We start from the raw sequence: 14,985 nt of genomic DNA, 5'->3' as shown, positions 1-14,985 counted from the left end.
TCTCCCACTGGTCCAAGCGTCAGTATATTGCTAGATAGCCCTGCTGGCTCTCAAAACATCTGAACAATGACTGCATCTAATCAGATTGTTCAGGTATTTTGAGAGCCAGCGGGGCCGACTAGCAAGAGACTGAAGCTTGTCCCAGTGGGAGATTCCTCCATCCACACAGTTTAGCGTAGATGGAGGAATCTGTTACACTTTTTCCATCTGACCATAGAAGATATGCAGAAAATCTATAGGTGTATGGCTGGCTTTATATAGACCTTTTGCACAGCTCTTTGCTGTGCAATTGAGATTCGCAGTGCTGTATGGCCATTAGATGAAGCCGAGGAGCATAGAAAGAACATACCATCCTTTCCTCCTTTTCTGTGCTTGGTGCTAATTTCTAGGAAATACATTTGCTTTGTATAAACATTGGATTATATATACACTATATATTCTGTATGAATATATACATATATATATATAAATATATTTTTTCACACACACACACTCACTGGCCACTTTATTAGGTACACCTTGCTTGTATCGGGTTGGACCCCCTTTTGCCTTGAGAACTGCCTTAATTCTTCGTGGCATAGATTCAACAAGGTGTTGGAAACATTCCTCAGAGATTTTGGTCCATATTGACATGATAGCATCACGGGCCCAAAGTGTGCCAAGAAAATATCCCCCACACCATTACACCACCACCAGCCTGAACCGTTGATACAAGGCAGGATGGATCCATGCTTTCATGTTGTTTACGCCAAATTCTGACCCTGCAGCTGAAATCGAGGCTCATCAGACCAGGCAACGTTTTTCCAATCTACTATTGTCCAATTTTGGTGAGCCTTTGCGAATTGTAGCCTCCGTTTCCTGTTCTCAGCTGACAGGAGTGGCACCCGTTGTGGTCTTCTGCTGCTGTAGCCCATCTGCTTCAAGGTTCAACATGTTGTGCATTCAGAGATGGTATTCTGCATACCTTGGCTGTAACGAGTGATTATTTGAGTTACTGTTGGCCTTTCTATCAGATGCCCATTCTGCTCTGACCTCTGACATCAACAAGGCATTTTTCGGACCATTCTCTTGTACACCAGGTTTCCTTGACAGTTAGCTTCCAGCATGCTCCTCTATATACATCAGACCGAGGAACAGATTTATTAGCACTGTCCATATTTTGGTAGGAACTTACTAGGCTTCTTTCTAAGATAACTGTAGCATCCTTTAATCTCAATTCCTTTGTATATTTACTGGGTAAACCAATAACAAAAAAATTTGAAAGTTAATTATGTTCTTACGGGAGCTAGAATAGCTATTTCTGCTAACTGGAATCTGACATCACCTCCTGATACTGCAATGGTTTGGTAAGCGGTATGGAATGTATAAGTGCACAGTTACATAGAGAAGCTAAGAAATAAATGAGGCTATACTAAGAAGTGGTTTGAGCTTCAGATATTGTGTTCTGCAGAAGCATCTCCATGCAAAGAAAGGATGAGCAGAGAGGTTTAAAGAAGAACTCTGGGCAAATAAAATCTTAATCCCTCCAGTAGAGCTACCCCCGCACTGCAAGGGTTAAGTACTCATTTTGCCTAGGGAGCTAAAATAATACAGATAAACTCACCTGAACTACAAACCTGGCTAGCTCCCTTACTGGCCCCTTCAGTCTCACTCCCCCCTGCTCCAGCGGTCCTGTGAATCGTCACGTTCTATTCACTGTATAGGACGCAAGGACACGGAGGTGCATTCCATCGCTGGAGCAGAGGGGAGAAAGGATTAAGTAAGAAGGGGACCCAGCGGGACCGTTCCCCAAGCAAAGATTGTGCAGCACCAGCCAAGGTTGCACAGTGGATATTGTTGGAAAGCGGAGAAGTATTTCACATGGTAGAGTGCACTTGGAGGGGATTCTTGAGTTTAGTGTCATTTAAAAAAGTAACAAACTCTTTAACTTATTTAAATAATGAATCTGAATCAGGAAAAAATATTTTGCCCCATAAAGTATTTCTATTAATATTTGCCCAACCACTTGCCGACATCATGTTTCTGCAACTTCCTCAAATAGGCTCCCCTGAACTTCCTGCCTAGTGCAAGACACAAAGGAGAGCAAAGTCTCCAGCATTGTTCATCTACTAGTCTGGAGAAGGAAAGAGAGGGGAGCAGGGCAGTGTCTTTTACAAAAGATTCCAACAGCCATGCTCATTACTTCATCAGTATTATTATCATCATCACCAAAAAATGCAAAATGTATTTTTTGGAATTGATCAATATAAAGTATTACATATGAATAGGTTGCGAATTTAAATGCAGTTAGCAGATGGAACTCTTAACTCATTTTCATGGTTTTCAAAGGGCTCCCTAGCAACATCAGCCTGTTGCCTACAGAGGTCAGTAGCTTAAGCTGAACTCTACACACATTTCAATACGTCATATATATATACATCATATATATATATACACTGAGTGGCCAGATTATATATCAGTACTTTGTTGGACCACCTTTTGCCTTCAATACTGCAACGATTCTTCTTGGCAATGACTCCACAAGATGTTGAAAGGTGATGCGAGGAATCTGACACCATGCCGGATGAATAGCACTGTCCAGTTCTGTGAGATTTGATGGTTGTGGAACCAGCTGCCTGATGGCTCTTTCAACTTCGTCCCACAAATGCTCAATTGAATTGAGATCTGGTGATTGTGGGGGCCACCTAAGCAAGGTAAAGTCTCCCTCATGTTCTTGAAACCACTCCCGCACAATACGAGCACCGTGGCATGGCGCATTGTCTTGTTGATAGAATTAACTTGATCAGCAACGATACTTTGGTATGTTGTGCTATTTAGACGTTGTTCAACACGAATTAAAGGGCCCAAATCGTGCCAGGAAAACATGCCCCAAACCATAACACTGCCCCTACCAGCTTGACGGGTTGTACTCATGCATGTGGAGTGCATGCTTTCATGCTGTTCCCGCCAAATTCTCACTCTGCCATCTGCATGATGCAACTGGAAACGTGATTCATCGGACCACATGACTTTTTTCCAATGCTCGACTGTCCAATCCTTGTGTTCCTGTGCGAATTGGAGACGTTTTATCTTGTTAACTGCAGACAGCAAAGGTGTTCGAACAGGCTTTCGGCTTCCATATCCCATACGATGCAGTGTACGGCGAACAGTGCATTCAGAGATCATTTGAGAGGATCCCTGATTAAGATCTGCAGTAATTTGATGCACTGTTGCCCTTCTGTTGTCTTGTACCAGTCTTGCCACTCTCCGTTCTGCCCTAACATTGACTAGTCGCTGACGGCCACAATTCGCACGTTCAGACCCAGATTTTCGGCTGACAGTCCAGTCTTTAAACACTTTAACAACAGCTGCTCTTGAACATTTAACGAATTCTGCTGTTTTGCTGATACTCGCTCCATGGCTCCGAGCGCCAACAATCATCCCACGTTCAAAGGCTGTTAAATCGCGTTGTTTACCCATATCTTCAGAAACAAATCACTTCTACTGTCATGGTAAACAACCTGCTTCCCTATTTATAATGGTCTGGCCCTCTAGCAACTTCAGCGCAAAATTATAGCTAATTTGCCTACAAACGTCAGGTGGTCATAATAATCTGGTCTCAGTGTATATATTGGCTTGTAACATTTTTTATAAATAATTTAAAAAAAACACACATGCAATGTCCATTAAAAATGTATACATTTAAAAAATAAATTAAAGCTGACCGCGCACCATTATAGTCTCTCTCTAAGAAGATTTCATTGTTCCCGATGCAGGGTGCGTTATACATCTGCAATCATGTGCAGCTTTCTGAACTCCTGAACGGTAAGAAATAAGATAATGGGTTGTTATGGATTGGGAGGTTTAGGCAGATGTCAGGAAAGCCCGGCAAATTGAGAGATGGCCTCTGGGTGACCCATAACTCTCCAGCCGCACAGCACGGTTATATAACATTCTGCACATCAGTGACTTGTCATAGTTTACACAGGAGCAGAAATGCTAAACTATAGAATTTCAGCTGCTCTCGTGACAGTCCCTCCTATTATCCCCAAGCCTTTCATCTAAATGGCACCTTTCATCACTATATCCAATTTCTAGGGAGCTATGACAATGCGGGTCAATCCAGCTTGACTATTCGAACAATGAATATGCAGCCAGCAAATTACAGGAAACCATTTAATATGGCTTGACCTGATGGTTAGGAGATGGCATTGTGCTTGTACATGTACAAAGGGTCTGTCATCATCAATTTGCATTTCATGTGCTATATATATATATATATAAACACACCCAGCCTTTATATGTCAGGTTATCGGACTTGATATTTGCTAAGGAAATTCACAGATACCTATGACATGCATGCACACAGGCTGTGCAGCTATGGTCGGCCATATCTCTATTGTTAGGCACAAGCTAGGACTAAGGGTCACCATACACTTTACAATGTGACCATACAATGTTTGTGAAATCAATTTTAGATTAGATATGATGAGGATATACATGATCTATCCAATCAATTTGTATCCAATTTGTATTGTGCATTATAGTCCTCTCCTCTATTGAGAGTGTCTAATTACTGTGTGCGCTGGCCCAGCTCCCTCACCTCACCTGCCTACTAGTAATAAATACCCAGACAGAATTCCTGGTTTGACAAACGTTCAAGCCAACCAAACCCAGGGCCATCTCTGTTCTAGCACACAATGATGTCAAGCTGCATAACGTCATTGGTTTCCAGGGTGTTAGTGGCTGGGCTACATAGCATCACTGGTTGCTAGGACACAGGTGAGTGCACCATTACAACCAATGACGCTGTAGGACGCAAGCATTTTAGCAACCAATGTTGCTGTGGAGCCCAAACTGCGAACAGCTTATGTATAGGAAAGCTCATATGGTCAGCACGAACCCGGAAGAAACCAATGGGGGCAACAGGGCAAACCGAGCAAAATACCCATGCCGACTACCACTTGGCAGCATTCGGCTATTCACTCACTGCCGATCGGCCCCTATAAGAATATGGGGCGAACGGCAGCGAGAGAGCTGACGGAGCTTCGGCTCAGCCAATCCAGATATTGGATTTCAGCCGATGTACGGCTGTAATCAGCCGTACTGAGCAGGAGTGAATAGCACTTTTTAAGCAAATGAGGGACATGGTGCACTAGTGGCACACCTACACATCAGCGTATGTTTTACATGACACAGCTGAGAATTACGTGGGAGAATGCTTGCTCTGTTAGCTACCAGCCGAGGACACTACTGGTATTTTGATTTGTTCACGATACTGGATGTGTCTGAATCTGTGATAACTTCAGTGATTCTGGAACTTTCAGCTGGTCAAACACAGATCAATGTTTAGCCGTTTCCTGCTGAATTGGCCCAAATCTGATTTGTGGGTGACCCTAAGGAACCACTGAGCTCAACAAAAGTAGATTTTTCAATTGACTTTTGTTAAAGGAGGCAGGTGGAAAATGGTTGGAGGCAACCATTTGTTAAAGGAGGCAGGTTGGCTGAACGGTGACTGCATCCAATTAGCCGCAGTCACTGTACAGGTATTCAGCAGCCGCGTGTGGCGGTTGTCGGTATACAAAAGAACCAGATTTCTCTCATTCACTCCACGATGGTACGTGCCTTTACACTGTTAGCAATACGGACTTGCTACAAGTCATGTGCTGCTGGCTGTGCTTAGGCGTGACTGCCCTGAAGTCGCTATCCTCGTGACATAACGTCCACACCACACATCAATAAAGACAAAGTTCAACTTCTCCCGCCCGCTCACGGCCTTTGAAGCGGAATGTGATAATATGGACCATCTGCGACATGCGGTCTCATGCATGTATTCCTTACTGAATGCCCCCATAGCGGAGGACACCCCCGTTTACATCCGCAAGTGGGAACGAGATTTTAGGATCAGTTTCACATCTGCCCAAATAGCGAGACTTCACTACTTCACCTTTAAATCCTCCATCCACACGAAAATTCAGGAATCCGGATTTAAGCTGCTTACTCGGTGGTATAGGACCCCCCAACTCCTCCACTCGATGTACCCCTCGATACCCAACAGTTGTTGGCGCTGTCAGGAAGCTCCAGGAGATTTACTTCATATCTTCTGGACTTGCCCCAGAGTGACCCCATTTTGGTCGTCAGTTAAGTCCCTACTAGGTAAATTTACCGATAGGGAAACTCCACTAGACCCAGCCTTTTTTCTCCTTCATCACAACTCCCTCCCCCAGAAAAAGCTATTAGGCATCTATCCTTCCACACCTCCTGAATGCAGCACGCTGTTGTATTCCAGCTCTGTGGCTTCATAAAGTTAGTGAGGTGGAGAGAATGGAGGACCTGGTCTGGTCTGGACGAGGCTAACATGCTAAACACTGCAGGACATGGTCCTATTGGACCGTTTTTACGCAGACGACCGAATACAATACCCTGTTACAGGGTCCCCCCTAGGGGTAGGCTGCGACCGAACACGTAGCGACGGCTGCCCGGGGACTGGCACCTGGTCCCCGGACCTCATCTCCGACCCTTCTCCTCTCCATACCTCTTTGCAGCTCCCCTCCCCTACCTGCTTTGCTCCCCTCCTCTCATTCTCCAAAAGTTGGAACCCAACACCCCCTCCCTTTCTAGACTCTGGTCCCCCCTGCCCTCTCTCTCTTTGGTAATTTTTTCTGTGGTCTGTTTAGATAGCCGACAGTGGAAGAGGAGGTGGCTGGTACCGGCGCTTGGCCCCCTGGTTTCGCCTGGGCCCGCGACGGTACACGACGGCTTCCACCACTCTCGAATATACCTTACTCTACCCATTGTTCCTACACAATCCCCATATACTTCTATATGAATATGACCACTCTACCTGGGATTTGGGATAGTTACATGACTGTTGGCTATCATGTAAGATGCTACTGATGACGTCATCGTGACCACAGAATATGCTGCTATGTTTATGTGTCATACTGTATATTACCTGTATTACCTGTGTTACCTATATTACCTGTATTACTTGTATCTACCCTTTACTTTTGTTTGGAAAAGATGAAAAATCTTGAAAACCTTGAAATAAAGAATTTATAAAAGAAAATGAAGACAAAGTTTGCACGTATTTTTTCGGTGTGCTGGTGACAATTCTTTGTACTTGGACTTGGGCGGCGCCATTCGCTATCACTACAGCACCCAACATCAAAGGGGCATACCGGCCAGGAGTACAGTGGAATAGACACTGCCCTGAAGGTTGGGACCGATTTTCTTGGGTCCATCATGAGAGAGACTGCTGGTCCTTCATTGGAGCCTTTGCAATAAAATCTTCTGCTACCATAGATCTCAGTGAGATGCAGATTAGTGTGGCATCTATCCAAGACACGATCCACTTTTCGGTCTGGAATGAAAGCAATGGGCAACTCCGTGAGCATGGTTAAATCAGTTGCAACACTTGTGAATATAGAATATCATATAGTCTGCTATTGTTGGTTATACTATTATATATATAAAAAGAAAATGACAGAGTAAATACAACAGATTATGGGAGTCATTAACAGCAGCGAATGGAGCATTTCACCTCTGCACACTGGGGTCCGCAGAGGAAAAAAACACAGCTACAGTAGCAATTAGCGTCCAGTTCTGTATGCACTTTAAATGGCGGTTTATATACTAAGTACATATCAGTGAGCCAAGGGCTGCTATTATCTCTAGCATGTCGTGTGCAGCTGTACACATAGAATCAGTGATCCCTGCAGATTTGATTGCTCGCTGCAAAATATACAATCAGAACAGAGTTGCCTTATTGGTCCTAGACAAGTGTCGATTTGTCACCGTCTGTGATAGCTTTTAATGGGCTAACAATGGAGACCTAATAGATGTAATGGTGTGTACAGACAGAGCCTGGGAGTCTGGCATCCTTCACTTCTCTTGTTCTCAGGCTGCCCTGTGTCTGGAGCTCTGTGTATTATTATTGCATTGTTTCAGAAGGAGACTGCCTGCTAAACACTGACAAATAGATTCTTTTCATTGTCTGCAGTGTGAATACAGAGCAGGCTGTGGAGAGAAAGCGAGCGGGAGAGAGAGAAATTGCCATACAAGGCCAACAATTTCAGAGCAGTCATACAAAAATCAACATTTACAGTTTTTCAACTTCATATTTTTATATTGTCACTTAGGCCTCGTTTACATGGTGCCGGTGAGGGGTCCACCATGACCACTCACCTAAAACTTAATGTAGGGCCGCTCATGCTTGTACGCATGGCACGGCAGTGGCAAATTTTAAACAGCATGACACGTTTGGTAGGTAGTGCCGCTGTCCATGTAATCAATGTGGAGCATATTCCTCTCCCGCACCATACTGGAACTGACCATGTGGTTAATAGGGTGTTGTGACAACTTCCGACAGGTCACAGTGTATCACATGGATAAGATGTATTGCCGGAACACAAACAAGCTTGCTTCAAAGTGAAAAGATATTTTTTCTTGTATGATCACATAGGAAAGCAATGTTTTCGGACTGTGCAGGGATACTTCTTTCACATCTGATGCCAGAAGAAGGGTCCCTGCAAGGTCCCGAAATATCTCCTTTCAATGTGATCATACACTTATCATCCTGACATGTTGCTTTTCTACGTGACCATACAAGAATGATCCCAACACATTCCTTTTCTACATGATCATATAAGAATGATCCCAACACATTCCTTTTCTACATGATCATACAAGAATGATCCCAACACATTCCTTTTCTACATGATCATACAAGAATGATCCCAACACATTCCTTTTCTACATGATCATACACGAATGATCCTAACACATTCCTTTTCTACATGATCATACACGAATGATCCTAACACATTCCTTTTCTACATGATCATACAAGAATGATCCCAACACATTCCTTTTCTACATGATCATACAAGAATGATCCCAACACATTCCTTTTCTACATGATCATACAAGAATGATCCCAACACATTCCTTTTCTAAGTGATCATACAAGAATGATCCCAACACATTCCTTTTCTACATGATCATACAAGAATGATCCCAACACATTCCTTTTCTACATGATCATTCACGAATGATCCTAACACATTCCTTTTCTACATGATCATACAAGAATGATCCCAACACATTCCTTTTCTACATGATCATATAAGAATGATCCCAACACATTCCTTTTCTAAGTGATCATACAAGAATGATCCCAACACATTCCTTTTCTACATGATCATACAAGAATGATCCCAACACATTCCTTTTCTAAGTGATCATACAAGAATGATTCCAACACATTCCTTTTCCAAGTGATCATACAAGAATGATCCCAACACATTCCTTTTCTACTTGATCATACAAGAATGATCCGGGACCTGTGGGAAGATCCTAGCAGGTGCCGGCCAATAGGAAACAGTTGGGCAGAGCTAGCTGTCCGCCCACTTTTTTTTATTTATCTTTACTTATTTTTTAATTTCAGTATTTATTTACATTCTTTAAATATTTTTTAACCTTTTTTTCTGTACTTTTTTCACTATTTTCTATTCTGCTCGGTACCATAGAGGTACCGAGCAAAATACCCATGCCGACTACCGCTTGGCAGCATTCGGCTATTCACTCACTGCCATTCGGCCCCTATAAGAATATGGGGCGAACGGCAGCGAGAATGATCCCAACACATTCCTTTTCTAAGTGATCACACAAGAATGATCCCAACACATTTCTTTTCTACGTGATCCTGATTCCTACAAGAATGATCCCAACACATTCCTTTTCTAAGTGATCATACAAGAATGATCCCAACACATTCCTTTTCTATGTAATCATACAAGAATGTTCCCAACACATTCCTTTTCTAAGTGATCATAGAAGAATGATCCCAACACATTCCCTTTCTACATGAACATGCAAGAATGGTCCCAACACATTCCTTTTCTAAGTGATCAAACAAGAATGATCTGAACATGCTGCTTTTCTATGTGATCACACAACAATACAGAGCTTTTCTTCACATGTGATGCCTGAGGAAGGGTCCCTGCAAGGTCCCGAAACATTGCTTTTCCTTGTGATCATACAAGAATGATCTCAAAACATTGCTTTTCTATATGATTGTAGAAGAATAAATCCAAAACATTGCTAATCCTTGTGATCATAGAAGATTAACCTTGAAACGTTGCTTTTCTATGCGATCATACAAGGATGCTTCCGAACTGTTGCTTTTCCATGTGATCATACAAGGATGATCCCAAAACTTTGCTTTTTTATCTGATCATACAAGGATGATTTCAAAACATTGTTTTTCTATGTGAACATACAAGGATGGTCCCGATTGTTGTTTTGCTTTTCTACGTGATTATACAAGGAAAATCCCAAAATGTTGCTTTTCTATGCGATCATACAAGGATGATCCCGAAACGTTGCTTTTGTAAGCGATCATACAAGGATGATCCCGAAACGTTGCTTTTGTAAGCGATCATACAAGGATGATCCCAATATGTTGCTTTCCTAAGCGATCATACAAGGATGATCCCGAAACGTTGCTTTTCTAAGCGATCATACAAGGATGATCCCGAAAGTTGCTTTTCTATGTGATCATACAAGGATGATCCCGAAAGTTGCTTTTCCATGTGATTATGCAAGGATGATCCCAAAATTATGCTTTTCTATGCGATCATACAAAGATGTACCCGAAACTTTGCTTTACTACGTGATTATACAAGAATGATCCCAAAACATTGCTGGCAAAAAATGAATTATATAAGGAACCTAAGACAGATAGTCACTCAGGTACTGTCAATGAAATGACAATATAATATAGTTGTGTTATAAAAGTCTAACCTCTAGATACATTTACATTATAATTTTACATAACACAGTATATTAGTATTCTATTTTATTTATAAAGCGATTTTGTATAAAATAAGTACGCGTGCCATTCGATATTATACCCTGTCTGTTATGTTGCAGGAGCTGTCAAGTGATATACTTCCCTCCATCACACACTCCAAGCTTATCAGAAACTATTTTTCTAGTTCCACTATAATAGTCCCTCAATGCCTTGACCTCTGACTTCCCTGAACTTGCCTGTGCACAAGTCCATATATCAAATACAAGCTCTACATCCCCACATAACATTTCACCCTAGTCAGTGGGAATTGAATTGGCAACCAGTGGAAGAAATATCTCTCGATTTTTCCATTCCTCTCTTTTATGGTTTAACCTTTTCATTTTGGGTTGCTGCTTACATGGCTGCTGCTATATTGCTTTATGAGGGAACTCCATTTAAAGGACCAGTAAGCTGATATTACTATTTATTTATTTCTGCAATGAAAAAGCAATAAGTAATATAGTTGTGAAAGTTTCAGAGCTTTTAGAGCCAAAGTGAAGCCTCATTCACACGTCTTGTAAGGTCTGGACAGTGAATTCCTGTTTCTGGATCACAGGTATAAGTGGACAGCTGTGGTGGGGAAGCCTGTACAAAGCAATGACAGGCACAGCAGTTGGTATGACACTTCAGTTATGGGGCTGGAGGAACCCATCAATTAATTACTGGGGTGACATCACCGACCTTGTGCCCCATTGAGATCTAGGAGCCCCTCTACTTCATGGCTTGTGAATGGATTCTTGTGAATGGATCTGTGAATAAATGATGCAGCTGTGTGCGTAGAGCCATGCACAGCCCCGCCAAATTTAAATGTAAACCGAAGACAGCAGGGAGAGGAACCCCGCAATTCAGGTAAATGGGGCAGTGGTTTGAGGGTGGTGGGCAGTGTAATGTGACCACATTCCATGTACCCTAAATTATTCATTTTATACAGGATTTATATAGCGCCAACAGTTTATTTGGGTATAAAAAGAAACATGGCCTAAATGGCGAGCTTATCTTTTAATTAAAGGTCATCTTTAAGGGTGAGCAAAATTAAGTGTGGAATTTCCCCAGCAGTGAATCTCTCCAATGGGTATACAGACAGTAATACATCTTTATGAAGTTGCTAATTATTCCGTACGCTAACCACAACAACAAAAAAAGTTTTGCCTTTAAAGGAGAAGTTTTGGAAGAGTAAAACGTGCTCTTCCCAATATTTAGAGCCAGTGCGGGACATTGCAGCTGTCACATATCAGCTCTATATACCGAGACCTGAGTGATCATGTAACTGCTCGTCGCTCAGCTCACGGCTTCCCCTTGCAGAGAACAGTGACTGGCCATCATACCTCCCCACAGGGATTCCCTCTTCCCCTCTCTGCTCCTCCAGCACTCATTGGAGGAACAGACGGGAGGGTGCGGGCACAGCTGGTTCTGGCTCTTGAGAGGCAGAGAAACTGTCAATCAAGCAGTTAGGTGGATCCCAACAATATTGTCATGATCCTTCTCGGCTACAGTTTGGCTCTGGGCTGTCAGCATATAGCGGACAATAGGCTGCTAGATGCTGACTTTGGGGTCACAGGAGTACATTGGTAAATGTATTCTTGTGACCCAAAAGAGAAGTAAAGCCAAAAAAGGGTTGGACTTTACTTCTCTTTCGAGTAAACTTTAAATATCTAGCAAATACAAAAATTCCTTAATAAAATGAATGTGAGGGCAAGCATATTTCCACTTTTGCAGCCATGTTCGGATGACACCTCTTTTATATTCGTCACATGTTCCTATTCATAGTGCATAACTTTAAAAAAATGCTGCTTACATTTTTGAGTGCTTTATGTTTGCTTAAAACATTGCCCGTTTTTCCTAGGGCAGCAGCATTTGTAAATACACCGCTGGTTAAGGACAGCTATGGGAAGTTATGTTTACTCTAATTAACCCTGTCTATACTGAGCTGCCATATTTCATTATCAGCTGTGAACTATATTTGAACACTGCCTGTCCTAACAAAGGGTTAAAAACTTACACACATTGTATGTTAATTAGAGGAAGCTCAGTCTGTCTCTCAGTTTGTCCCTCTAGTTTCACTTTTAAACTGCTCAAAGTAGCTTGGAATCTGCACAAAGGCCTTCGCCAAAGAAACAGCTAAAAAGTAAGAAACATATTTAAAACCTGTACAGGACACTGGGCCAATCCGGACGGATGGGTCATGGCGTATTGTCAGGAGACTGGACACTGACCAGTTTGGAGCCTATATAACTCCTCCCCCTACCAGGGATTCTCAGTTTTTTTGCAGTGTCCTTAGGTGATGGACATGTTTCTTTCTTTCTCCCTGAGAAAATGTGCACTGCACTCCTTTCCAATCTCTGGAAATTATAGTTTTAGAAATCCTTACTTGTAAGGCTTTCGCTGCTGGTGGGTGTATGAGTTACCTGCATTTTCTATGAGAATCTTTTTTGGTGATGCTTCAAAGAAAGGTAGTTCTCAGACCAGGTCAGTCCTTCTTACCCAACGTGGTTGCGTTGTTTCGCTTTCATCAGAACATTGTGTTTCCCTCTTTTTTCTAGATCCCCTGAATCCCACGGAACAAGCATTACTCTCTTTGGAGGTTATACGGACTTTACAGGCATATTTCAATGTCACCTCTTCTTCGAATTCACTGTTTTCCTTCTGCTAGGTTCCACTAGGGTTCCCTGCCTCCCGTTCTACAGGTTTTTTTTCAGCCTTTTGCCTATCAGGGCTCATTTCCATTAAGGCTGTCAGAATTTCCTGTGCTCTTCCACCAGGCATCTGCAAAGCAGATCTCCAGGGGCCTCTGCCTCTGCAGGCAGAGCCTGCTGTCACTCACACAGCTGGGCGGATCCAGACATAATTGTCGGGATCCGCTTCAGCTGCGGCGTCTCAGTATACCGCAAGCTGTAGCTCGCAGTATACTGCGGCGTCTCAGTATACCGCGAGTTGTAGCTCACGGTATACTGAGCTTAGGGTGACGGGAGGACGCTAGTTTATGTCCTCCCGTTACCCTAAGGAGAACTATGGGGAAAGCCCTAACCCCATAGTTCTTTAATTTATAAAACTGCTGCCTGGCGTACAGCGGATGGCATTCCCACAACACTAGTGCCCCTAGATGGTGCTGGCGAGTATAGGAATTACTTGTCTGCGCCATCTAGGGGCGCTAGTGCTGTGCGAACAGCATCTGCCAGGCATATGTTTTATAAATGAAGCCCTTTAAGTTGAACAGTGACTTCAAAAATGCCTAGGAAGTTATTTGATTCATTTGTCTGTAATTCAGGAATGTGCAATACATATAACAAAGTTTCTATTTTGTCTGATACGGTTTCATCTTAGACTATTTTAAGTAATCCTAACCGTTTCCACAATCCCGGCTTCATTTTTATCTTCCGCGGCCCTTGATGGCATCATTCTAGATTACCTACAAATCCATGTTTTGAAGATACAAATCTGTTTTCTTCATTTTGACATTTAGATGGCTATGCTCTAAATACGTGTCCTGGCATCACAACAAAGGGTGAGATATCCTTTCAGATCTTGGCACATTTCAGCCGAGCCCTTCAACAGTATCAGATTGATCAGACAACTTATAAGTCAGAACAATCCCTGCAAGGATCCCATTTGAGATGTGCCAAGTGACAGACAGAGAATGGGGTATGACTTCCTCTACATGCACCTACAATACATTGTATAATTTGTCTGATGCTTTATTTAGTAACACTTCTGTAAAGAGCCGCGTTCTCACTAAGGCAGGGCAGAAATGCAATAACCCTTTGGAACCAAAAAGACTTGTAGTTGCTAAAGTGAATGGAGGATTCTGATTGGTTACTATGCGTCTTTGCAGTTTAAAATATCACAGTTCCTTATTGAACATATCGCCTATTAACTTTTAGCACTGTCTATTCCAAAAAAGAACATCTGGAATCTGGCTGCTTTGAACATCAAAAGCATTGTTTTCTTCCAGATTTGATATGAGATCCAATATCTTTGAAACTGGCTGAGGCATTAAACTCATTTTTGCAGAAGAAATTTCATTTGATTTTGTTTTCATTTAAATGAAAGGCTAATACCACCTTTAAAGGCTAAGTTTACTTTTAAGACCGTGTTTTGTCTTATGGGCTCTTCTCCCCCTGACTGCAGTCATGTCATCTATTTACAGATCCTTT

Source organism: Nanorana parkeri, unplaced genomic scaffold, assembly GCF_000935625.1.
Source record: "Nanorana parkeri isolate BGI_ZX_2015 unplaced genomic scaffold, ASM93562v1 scaffold30, whole genome shotgun sequence".
In the NCBI taxonomy this organism is placed as follows: Eukaryota; Metazoa; Chordata; class Amphibia; order Anura; family Dicroglossidae; genus Nanorana; species Nanorana parkeri.
This window is presented reverse-complemented; position numbering follows the sequence as displayed.